The sequence below is a fragment of the Lethenteron reissneri genome, chromosome 42 (genome assembly GCF_015708825.2).
Source record: "Lethenteron reissneri isolate LAM-NWPU_2019-01 chromosome 42, ASM1570882v1, whole genome shotgun sequence".
Lineage (NCBI taxonomy): Eukaryota > Metazoa > Chordata > Hyperoartia > Petromyzontiformes > Petromyzontidae > Lethenteron > Lethenteron reissneri.
In genome coordinates, this window is record NC_083820.1 from 12,754,223 (window position 1) to 12,766,661 (window position 12,439).

Below are 12,439 nucleotides of genomic sequence, written 5' to 3' on the forward strand. Positions count from 1 at the left end.
TATTTGTCTTTATCTTTGTATCGTGGGTGTTGGTGGTAGTTTATTTGATGGGTGGTGGTGGGGGGTGAGTGGATGTGAATGAACACTCTCACAGTGCACCTGCGCGCGCAGCTTCGTGTTGGTGGATGACACGGGCGAGGAAGCGCAAGCGATGTCCGCCACATTCGCGGCATTCCTTTAACTCGGAAGCCTTGCAGAGCCTCAAGACCCTTCGACAAGAGGGTCCTGCTTTGGTTGGGATGTTGAGCATGCGTGCGGCACGTGTTAAAGGACTGCTTCAGTTTGGGAGGAAAACGGAGTGCCCGAATAAATCCCATTGCGCTTGCGAAGGCAAAACGCGTGAAACGTCCACACAGATGGGTTGATGGACTCGCTTGCTGCTCCACTTCCGATGGCCAGAGAGTTGTCGTTTATTTATCCACTCAGGATTTCCTGCATAAATATATGGCACTAGCAGAAGTACCCGGCGTTGCCCGGGTGAAAAATATATTTCTTAATAACCTTACATATATGCACAGATGGGCTGCTACCCCTGCCCCCCCCCCCCCCAGCCACGATCTCCTCGGCCGCTGTGCAGTAATATGTACGGCCTATAGTGTGGTGGGGTGTCGAGGCCTAGTACCGTGCAGAGCCTCCGGCCTCGCCTAAATTGCCCACCCGGCTGAGGCTGGGTACTGGGGCCGTTACCCCCCGCGTTACAATAATACTGTCTAATCGCTATAATTTTATTATGTACCGACCCTATAATAGTAATTGCACACATTGGGGTGGGGGGGGGGAGTGAAGAGGACGTGAAACTTTGATGAATTTACCTCAGAGTCGCGTGTTAATGCGTGCGCATATTTTTAACGAGAATTAAAAATGGCGTCCACCCCGCAGCGAATGCGTCGCTACCCGTTGCCAGGAGCAACCGCCGTGGTAAACCAAACGGACCAATCGTGTCTCGCAAATCCCTCACATTTCGTCCAATGAAACTGCGTATGGTCCGGCGACACACAGACAGACAGACACACACACACAGACAGACAGACAGATTTGCGATTTTATATATATAGATGACTGTACATTACGAGGTGTTACGTTAAGATTATTGCGCTGTGCCGCAGGGCAGCGCAGTGGTGACACGCTCGCAACAAGACAGCAATTGGGTTCAATTCCTGACTCGGGCGCATTGTGGAGTTTGTGCTCCCAAATTTCTGCAAGGAATTCTTCTGGATCCTCCCACAGCTAAAAATAAACCCACAATGTAACTATTCGATTCGAAGCTTTCGTCACGTATTTGACAAAACTCCGCAATGTAAAAAAGTACCTGCGAATAATGTAATTGTTGCCTATGTACGGTAAAAAAGAAGTTCAACTGACAATTGGGATTACACTCGGCAGCAGCATCGAGTGTGACAGGACCCCTCCTGGATAAAAGTGGAGATTCGGTGAGGCTTTTCTGTGTTAACTTGCGGAATAACGATGGTAACAATAAACGCTTGGCCAGATGCATTTGTTATCAAATGTCGGGTCCATCGCACGTTTCGCGAAAAAGCGGCCGTCTCAATCCCCGAGGATCCAGCAAATCCCTCAGGCGGCGCTTTAAATGATGTTTCTTCAAGATGTGAATCTGGCTTCGTGTACTAATTTAAGGCTGAGTTTACCTAGGGGCATGACCACGACTGCTTCAGCTATCGCTCGCCACCGACCTTATAGCCCATGAGCCACAGAGATTGCTCGGTACCAACTTCGATGGTGAACACCGCTAACATTCACCACGGGGAGGGTCCGACGTGGCAGCAGCGCCGTGTCCACGCGGCGTCGGCGACACACTTCCTACTCCCATCGTTTCTATTCTGTACGCGTTTCACACCACCATTTCCAAGAATAATGTGCTCTCAAACATACTGCAATGCCATTCTCTTCATAGCATTTCCTCACATACAAATACCGCCTTTACGTTGTAACAAGACACATTTGTGATCTGGAGAAAAAAAAGACTCCAATAAAATAATTGGTAGCATTTGCCATCCTCGGTGGTCCCAATTACACAGGAACACGCCAGTGGCTCAAGGACCCTGAGCCGTGACGGGAAACCAAACTCAGGGAGCCGCGTTCGCAGCGCAGTGTACTAACCGCAGCGCCACCATTCAATTCAACCACCACGATACTCCTACCTCCTCCTCCTGCCCCTACCTCCTGCCCCTACCCCCTGCTCCTACCTCCTGCCCCTACCTCCACCCTCCCACGCACGCGCGCTAATTGGAAGGCGTTAAGCGGCGCTCCCCGTGGACTCGCGGCGCTGGGTCGCCCGGCCGCCGCCTCCTTCATCAGCGCTGGCCTCGGGGAGCGAGCGCCGCGCGCGCCACGGCGCTCGTTTTTTATTTATTTAGACCGTACATTCCAGCCATGTTCCCATGCTCTGATATAACACTACACATGGCATCCGGCCACCAGTAGTGCCAACAAGGAATAGTTGCCATAGTTGCCTGCGTTGTGGCATTTCCTAAACAATTGCAAGTAATGAATGCCGTGGGAATACAATTGACAGGGCACGTCCGGATGTGGCACCGATGATGCATCTTCCCACAGCTATAGTTGATGTGTGCCAATAGCACCATGCCAAACGATGAACATTCCATCGAGAACTCTCACTCAGGACAACAATGCCATCAAACTATTTTCGTAGTCCCTTCGGCAGGTCTCAATACAAGCTGCCCCGTGCTCTGACATGGCCGTTGTGAATTCCTGTCAATCGCCTTTGCTACCTCTTGTGCTCGAACAAATCTTACGTTTTTGCGGACACATTTTGGACTTGAAGCTAAACGACTTTAAAGAGCCGAGCTCGAGCACTGAATACATCTCGGGAACAAAAACCAAGCTCTGGGCATCATGGAAAAGCAAACTCATTGGGGCGGCGTTGGTGGCGTCTTCATGTCGCGTAACCACCAGCGCGCAAACGCCAGGTGCCAACTCACTCGGTGAGCGCTCACGTAGTCCATTTCCTTAACCATTCACGAACCCGCAGTCACCTGCGTGGTGAAGTATGGTCAAACAACCCCCATTACTGACACAGCGTGCGGAGGTCTTCACTCAGCAGTGGATTGACTAGAGGCCGTAGATTAAAATGGCTTTCATTTAATTTGACGGCTCTAACCCAGCAGTGGGAACCATGAATGCGACGTTCGTATGGCAGGGAAAAGTAATGTTCTCGGTGCACCGTTGTCTGCCGGTGTTTAATTGGGAAGCCTCGCGTGGCGCGGTGGTTGGAGCGCTGCGCAACCCAACGGCAGAGAATTCCACGCACCACAGATTCTGCATCGAGAGTCAGCTTGAGTTTAATTACTCAGGGCCAGGACAGGTCCCCTGTACGAGACGGTAATTGTGACAGACAGATTACATCTGCAAAGCCAGCGTGGAGTCTCATTGGTACCTGTTTCTATCGTGCGAGGATTATTTTGAACAAATGTTACACCGATGAGAACATCGGCGAAATGGAACCAATTTCACAACGTGCGGTCCGCGCACTTGTGATCCGACGCATTGGAGGCCAGGGTTGATGGATCGCATAGAGATTTGTGAAAATTCCAAACAAACTCGGGTTTGTGGCGATGAGGAGGTGTCAGTACAACAAGTGCAGTGGGTTTCTACACACGTCTGTGCGGACTTTTGAGTGGTATCGATTCCTCAAATGCTTGGCGATTCTCCAGATACTGCAATGAACAATGATTAACGGAACTGGTCCAACAACCCCATGCAGAATCCTCCAGAGAGAGGAGTGAGACGCATTAAGGTTTTCTTGGATAAATACACGTCAATTTAACTTAACAATTAACTTAACATGCCAATTTGACTTAACAATTAACTTGACATGTCAATTTAACTTAACAATCAACTTAACGTGTCAACTTAACTCGGCCCGTCAGTGTGGCATCCAGAGCAACATTTAGCTCTGATGCAGTTTGGTCAGAACGGTACAAATCAGAGGCGGGCGGGTGGCTCGGCATTGCTGAGATTCGGAGTTCAAATTTGGGCTTCAGCTGCCCAACCATAATCAGAGTAGGTCCCCCACGTGATCTCACCACAGGTCTCCCACGTGATCTCACCACAGGTCCCCCACGTGATCACGTCACAGGTCTCCCACGTGATCTCACTACAGGTCCCCCACGTGATCACACCACAGGTCTCCCACGTGATCTCACCACAGGTCCCCCACGTGATCTCACCACAGGTCCCCCACGTGATCTCACCACAGGTCTCCCACGTGATCTCACCACAGGTCCCCCACGTGATCACACCACAGGTCCCCCACGTGATCACACCACAGGTCTCCCACGTGATCTCACCACAGGTCCCCCACGTGATCTCACCACAGGTCTCCCACGTGATCTCACCACAGGTCCCCCACGTGATCTCACCACAGGTCCCCCACGTGATCACGTCACAGGTCTACCACGTGATCTCACCACAGGTCCCCCACGTGATCTCACCACAGGTCGCCCACGTGATCACACTACAGGTCCCCCACGTGATCACACTACAGGTCCCCCACGTGATCACACTACAGGTCCCCCACGTGATCTCACCACAGGTCCCCCACGTGATCACACTACAGGTCCCCCACGTGATCTCACCACAGGCCCCCCACGTGATTACGTCACAGGTCCCCCAGGTGTAGCTATTGTTGCAGAGGTAATTTTTTTATTCATTTGTGACTTAATTTGGCGACAATTCTAACTCTGAATGAGAGAGCTGTGTTTTGTTTCCGTGAGACGCAAGTGTATTACATCGCGTTGCGTAATAATTTACTTCTATCGGCGATCTTAAGCTGTCGGTACAAATCACGAGTCTCCCTCTCGGGTGGCACCAGAAAGTCACTTACTTAGCCTGGACCCGTTCACCAAAATAGTTCCGCGCGGTCATCTTCTAGGGTCGATCTCTGACACAAGATTGTGCACTGCTCGCTGCTCGATCAATTTGACAAAAAAGCAACAAAACGAACCCAGCGTTGCGAGAGCGCTCGGTGACCTCGCGAATTCTGCGCCGTGTGCGTCTGTCCGGCGTGATGCATTGAGCTGTCTGCACTGCGTCTCGCGTATAGATTAGTAAACAAATGGGGCAGACGATAAATGGCCGCTTGTGTTTAAAATGCGCGACTTGGCGAGGAGCGCAGTGGGAGGCGGCGGTGGGGAAGTGGCCGCGATCTTGCCGCGATCTTGCCGCGATCACGCGGTGCCGAGGCAACGCAGAACCAATGCTGAATGTATAGTGCGGAATGCTGTCCCAGGATATGTTTTGGCATGCCACATCCATCTCGAATTATTTTGTCCTCAGTATTATAGTAATATGGGGTACAATGATACTTGATTATCATGGTTAGGCGTAAGTGCCTTACGCCGAGAATCCCGACTACTTTGAGCCAGCCGAGTAACTTCTCGAGAGGGAGGCCAGATGGAAGACGAGCACGCACCACTGTTGAACCTCATCGCTAGCAATGGGACGTGTGTACTGTATGTGTGTTGAATTTCTTTCGTACCGTACGTAGCCAACCGTGCTAATCTGAGGTGCGGTTGCAGGACAACAAACAGATTGTCAAGGCGCAGTGGTGTCGGTGAGATGCGGCTGACCCCTCTCGTGATCTCGGTTCACAAACACATCGTGCGGAGCCGTGGAGCGCTACCAGTAATGCGCGGTAAAGCCGTCTCTGTAAGCAATGATCCACGGCATCGCATGATGTGCTTGTGCAAATAGAAGCGAAACTCCGCCGTCTCTCCACACGAACAGGAATACTTTTAGTTTGTCACCCTATTGGCTTCCCAGACCAATACTGTCAAGCATCATTGACTGGCTTCGATCCTCGAAGTCTCCCCAGCAGAGGCAGGCGTGTGAACAGGGGCAGGCGTGTGAACAGGTGCTGCTGTATGACCGGGTGCCATTGGCAAGAGCACTCCCTCTAAGCCGCGCACGCCGCGATGGGTCGTGCACGATGGGTCGGCGTCGCGCACGCAAACACGGGCGCCATAGGGAAGGTGGCTGCACCTCGTCCAGAGGAAGGACGCCATCGGTAACCCGCATCCTCCTCCGAGCCGTTCACGACTCAGACGGGCCGAGCAGTCGTGCTGCCACACGCCACATGCGCCGTTACAACCCTCTGCACAGCGCTCGCACGCCACTGTGTTCAAAGAGAAATCACCATCAGCCATGGTCAACCCACTGCTGGCTGAAGCCCCCCCCCCATCACCTCTCGCTACCTCCGATGTAATAATCGAGGCCGCACCTCCACGTGAACTGATCACCGCTCTTGTGCACGACCATCGGCCATGAACCCTCCCGCCCACGACGTGTCCTGCCCACACGCGCTTCCCTTAGCAGCGTCACTAACCTGCGATGAACCCGTTCTCTCGATGTAATTCCAAGAATGCATCTTTAAGACGCAACGCTTACGCTAATTGTGACATTAAATAAAGTGCTCCAAGTGTTGTGTGTATTTTAATCCAATTTGCATTTGCTGTGCTGCCAGAAACCGACGTGCTAATTGTAAGTCCGCGGCTAGATAATTGCATCGGCTTTTCAACACCAATCACGTAATTAAAACCCAATTCGTCGCATTATTTTTAATTTGCAACTATTACAGTGTGTGCACGGAGCTGGCGGTATTTTGTGTTGTGAGTTATGTCATTCGTAAGACGAAGTGACTTATAAACGTGTTCGGCGGCGTTCAACAGTTGTAGCAAACTTTTGGACAGAGCCAAGATTTATTTGTAATGTCCGTAATTAGTTTCGTGTCAATTCCCCGTCTGCGTCCCAGCACCAATTAGCGCGAAGCGGTGGCACCAGCGGCACGGCCCTCCCGTTCGATCTGCCCCCGTGCTCGCGACAAACCCGTGTTGGATTCCAGCCCAACTCTCTATCTCTCTCTGTCTGTCTGCTGGAGCGTCTTGTACTGTTTCCTGCTTTGACAGAAACACAAAGGTGGCTCTTGAGGCAAACGATAATTCTCACTTGAGCGCTGCCATATGTAACATTTGTGCTTGGAATTAGCAAACGTAATTAAATACCGACGTCGTTTCTGCATGCCACTGTTGCCTGCTTATGTTTGGTGTATTTTAAGCAGCCTATGTACGGTTGGCTGTGTATGTGAGGACGTGACTGTGTGTGTGTTTATGCTTGTGTGTGTGTGCTTGTATGTGAAAGAGTGTTTGTTCGGTCGACTGAGCACTTGTCCTAGATGTATAAGAGGCTATACGGGGGATCTCTGCGTTTGTGTGCTGTATATGTGTCTGTTCCTATTTTTGTGCGAATGTTTACGTGCCATGCGTTTCTGTGTGCGTTGTGTAGACGTTCTTTGTCTCTTGTATTATTGATGTTTCTGTGTGTCCATGTATTTCTCTGTGTGTGGCGTCTGCTTATGCATTATTGCTGTGTTTGCGTGTGTACGTGTGGGTGTAAATTAATAGGGAGGAGTAGTGAAGCGGTTAGCACGCTGCGCTATGAACCCGGCGACCCGAGTTCGATTTCCGCTCATGGCTACCAACGTCATTGACGATTATCTGAATCGGTCCTGGGCCTCCTCTAGGTCGACTCATCCTCAAATGCGTACCTGGTGCGGTGTGTAAACATCGCCACTCGGGAGATAAAGGCGGCCGGGTGTGGTGCTGGCCACACACCCCCTTATACTCTTAGGTTTGTTCCGGTAAAGACCTTCATAGGTGCTCGCAAACAGCACTTGCCCTAACAGTCTGTTAAGGCTATACGGGGGTTCTTTATCTTTTGTATATGAATGTACGTGCAGGTGGTACATCAGCCAATCATCGAGTTCACTAAATTCATGGCACCTGGGTCTGTCCCGTGATCTGCTGCCGACGAGTCTTCGACACTTCACGTGATAGCCTCAAGGTGCACCTAGCCTGGCACAAGCGCCGTGGTGGCGTGGCCACCACCTAGTGGAGAACGGCGGTAGTAGTTGCCGCCGCGTGTGAGTGCGCTCCAACTGCGCGCAGCGGCATCTCGATGCCTGTGGACGATGCCGCTTCTCTCCACGCACCTGCGGCCACAATGGGTCCCGCGGGGCTCGTCCATGGATTTAATTTAGCGACGGCCCCAGGCACTTGTCTCGACACCGACACCCCTCTATGGGTCTAGAGGGACCACCCAGCCCCCCCCCCCCTTCTCCTCCCCTAAGGCTGAGTGGGCTGATAGGAGATTGAGTGGGGAGGGGGGGGGGCTCGGTGTCGAGGTTCGATGGGAGATGGACATTGGGGGGACGAGAGAGGCTGCGTGCGGAGGGAGATCGTGGGGGAGGGCCGGGGTGGTCGGGTTCCCTGCTGTTCCCGGCGGGGCTCTCCGTGTCGACTGAATTAGTGGCAGTAATTAATGGTGGGGACGTGTTTTATGAGCTAATTAAACGTGGCGAGGAGAGGGGCGCCTGCGATCAGTCTGTCCCGCGACGCGTGGCGTCTGCGAGCAGCGCGCGTGGCACGCGCATTCCGCGTGCCACGGCCGCCACGATGAGCCGCGGTACATCACGTGGTGGGAGCTGCCACATTCTCTCCGTGATCCACCAACTCTTGCCTCCGCAGTGCGGTGGATCGGTAGGCTCGGCTTTGAAGTGGGGGAGTAATTAGGTTCGTACAAACACAGTGAGTCGGCTGCGGCCGGGCTATGCGTGCGGTAATCCTCGTGTCGTCTGTCTTCCCTTGCATGCGTGCGTTGGTTTTGGATTAGCATCGGAGTCTGAGCCTCCTGTGATCAAGCCGGCTGCTCCGAGGTAGTGAGTTGATCTCCAATGGCTGCATTGAATTTCATGTTGCACTTAAGCTGAATCCAGGCTCTGAAATGTGTGAGTATTGGTTTGACTGCCATGCGACAAACACCTCCAGCAGGGCATGCGGATAAGAGGCCATTGGAAGGAATTCAAAAGTAGTTATGTGCTATCATCTTCCAGAGGCCGTTCTCTGACACAGGGTGGTGCGCTGCTTTCTGCGAGAGCGTTTATTTCGCCGTCGTCATCACGTCAGTGGCACAGCTGGGATGCAATTGAGAGCAGAAAGCAATTAACACAAAACAGGAGGGATTTTCGCCGTATGTTTATGGTTTTGTGGCGGTTGTTTGACGCCTGTGGACAACCCCAACCACAGCCACCCTCAGTGTGAGCCGATACTTCTTCAAGACGTTCAGAAGTCGGAACACGATCCCTCACTCTTAATTACGTCGCAGTGGGATCATGGGAGATTTGCTTTGCGGGGAAAATGCAAATAGCAAAAGGAGACGTTTCCACGCGTCAGGTGTGTACAGCATGTCTATCAGAGCCTCCCATTAATGAGACGAGGGCCCTCAGAGATTAATTATCTCTCTCGCAAGGGAGGTGATGTAAAATCTAATCACGGCAACCAACGCAGATCATTGAACACAAACCATTATTCCTGGAACCGTAATTCCACTTGGCTCATGTGGCAAAACCTCACTCCCTCCCCTCCTCCAAAGTTGGGCCTACGATCCAGCGCTTTGGAGGCAAAGGTCGGTGGATCACGTAGAGATGTGAAACCTACAATGCAGCTGGATTTCAAGTAGTGGGAAGATCGCAGTACAGCAAGTGATATAGAGACTCGCCGAGGCTCTCCTGGCAAAGTAAATCAAGGGCAACGCAAGGAAGGGACGGTCGTTGAACTGTAAGAGCTGGAACTTTGCCCTGAGAGTATCCCTGCTCAAACTCGGACCGTACTCGTTTTAATTATTTATCAATGGAGGCAATTCTACATTCCAATGACGGGATCCAGATTTTCCAAAGTGCCGACCCCGGGTGGCTTCCCTCGTGGTGTGATTTACCCCGCAAGGATGATTGGTGGAGGGCCAACTCCGACAAGCGAACTGGAAGTGTAACCCTCGGCTCCCCTGCGTGTAAGTCGAGCGTGACCGCCTGGATCTCGCTTGAACGTCTTCGTACTGACGCAACGCCGCGTGCCAATAGCCATCCCTCGACGAACATCCATCGTGTGCTCGGTCGATGTGCGCGGTCAACCACACGGGGTCCCTTCAGCGGCTGGGTCCCTCCTTGCTCGCTGACTGAACATCAACAGGGACGCATCGCGTCACTCGCGCAGCTTCAGACGGCCCCGCACGCCCGGCCCAGTTGCGCTACCTGCGTGAGAGCTGTTTGCTCTTTGCGAGGCCCCGTCCTTGTGGAGTAATTAACGAGTTGGTCTGCTGCACAGATGATTTGCTTCCACCGCCGAGCCCCCGCGGCTCTGTGTTGACATTTAAGCATTTGACGGCCAATAATGTGCGATGCGAATGCCTCTCAATTATTAACGCGTGCATGTGAATTGATGTACATGATCTCTACGTATGTGTGTGCGCGCATGTGTCAACGTGTGTGTGTGTCTGCGAGTTGCATGGTAATCTGATCTGGTCATCCCTTGGGTTGACTCAAGGGATGACTTAAAATGAGGCGGCTTCCTGGCTCTGCGTGGTCAGATTGCCAAAATGTGACCCGGAATTTGCGCTGCTGCCCTTAACAGGTGCTCGCTGATAGCAATGCCATCCTCCTGTCGAACAAGAAGCGGGGTTTTTTTCTGACGACGACTTGACACCCAAGTCCAAAGACAACACACAGACAGATGAACACACGTGCTACTCCCACAACGATCTCGTGTAGCCTACAGCGCTTTCTGGGGCCGGCGCTGTTGGCGAGCGCCTCGTGAAGGCCAGGAAAGGGCGCGAGCGGCTGGTGTGGCCAGCCGCACAAATGGGCATCTGTGGGGTCGCTGCTCATGTTCGCACACGGCACCGTGCAACTCACTCAAGGCTGAGTCCAAGTCGGCGAGGCCCAAAATAGTTTCATGGAATAGATTTGAAGCTTTCGTGACTGCAATGATTCATACTCTTAGGGTTTTTCGGTAAAGTCACGTGGGTAAAAAATAAAATTAAAATTAATAAAAGTAAAATAAAAATCACGACGTTTCGGAGGCAACACAAGCTTCCGTCTTCAGGTGGAACCGTCACAGCACGATTGCTGTATCTTGATGGAATACATGAAATTGTCATCCTTCACCCGGAATCAAACCCAGGTCACCAGGATCACAACAAGGACAACAACTAATCTGACTGCAACTGAATGATATAAATTCTAGCGAAGTTCTACAAATGTAACTCCAGTGGCTTGGTTCATCATGCAGTGTGCTAACCATTGGGCCACCGTATTAGCCACGTGGTACATACTGGTGATGGGGGGGGGCAGCACACGTCGAGGGATGATGATCGGCGTGCAGGAATAACAACTGCATGGTAGCCCAAGCAGGAAAGCGACTAAGGGGGCATCCGCCGTGGAGATGGAGCGATGAGATCCGTTCATGCGCAAGAGCGAGAAGGATCGCAGCAGCATCTGACCGTGAGAGATGGCGACGGCGTGGGGCAGCCTTCATCCAGCAGCGGATCTGTGTGTACACACACATCCAGCAACGGATGTGTGTGTACACACACACGACACGAGCATGAGAATGCTGTCCCACACTCGGCATCGCTTCTGTCTCGACCCACAGCAAACGCGATGTCGTCGTCAGCAGCAACAGCGTCAGGAGGTGATGGACGGCGCGGGCAATTGGCCTGGCATTGATTTATTCCGCTCCTCTTGTCGCTTGGCAGCGTCGCCCGGACAAATCTGTCGCCCCGGGTCGAGTGACGGAGTGCGACTCGACTCGTGGGGTGGAGTCCGAGCGACTTCTCCCCGAGTCGCAGTCGCCCGCCACGTGGGGTCACGTGGGGTCACGCGAGGCGGTGCAGGCGAGCCGACTGGTCACAGCAGCCACGACCCTGGGCAACCCTGCAGCGTGACCTTTCGTAATGGGGCAAAGGGAAACTTGAAACAACGTTAAACGCGAGACAGATTCAGTAACGATGCGATCTGCGTGCGTCTATCTTTCTCTGTATATTAAATTAGTTGCCTCTCAGAATGTAAAAGGAGGGCTTGAACCTTCAGCAGGGTGGGGGCTTTGGGGGTGGGGGCTTTGGGGGTGGGGGCTCCCCAACCCGACGGCACGGGGCTGGTGGCCTCGGCTGACTCGCCGCCGTCTTCAGTAGACTCAAGGTCACGTGGCGGTGTTGCTGCAGCAGGCGAGGGCTCGAGGTGGAGAATTGGACGAATTTTCTTCGAGGCATCACCACCACCGCTCCCCATCGCAGCTCGAGTGTGACCAGGCATGCCGCAATGCTGCGCAACTCCCGCACAAAGCCCCCACTTGTTTAGCCCCCCCCCCACACCCCAAATTTGTTTTGTATCAGATTCTCTGTCGGTTTGTGCGTGGAATTATTAGTCCGCCTGGTTTTTTTTCTCCATTTTAATCTAATGCTGTCGGTCTCTCCACGTCCGTCTTTGTTTTTAATTTTCCCGTTTTTTCCTCGATACAACCTTCTCCATGTGTCTGTCTCCATTTTGTCACTCATCTCCGTTTCTGGCTTTCTC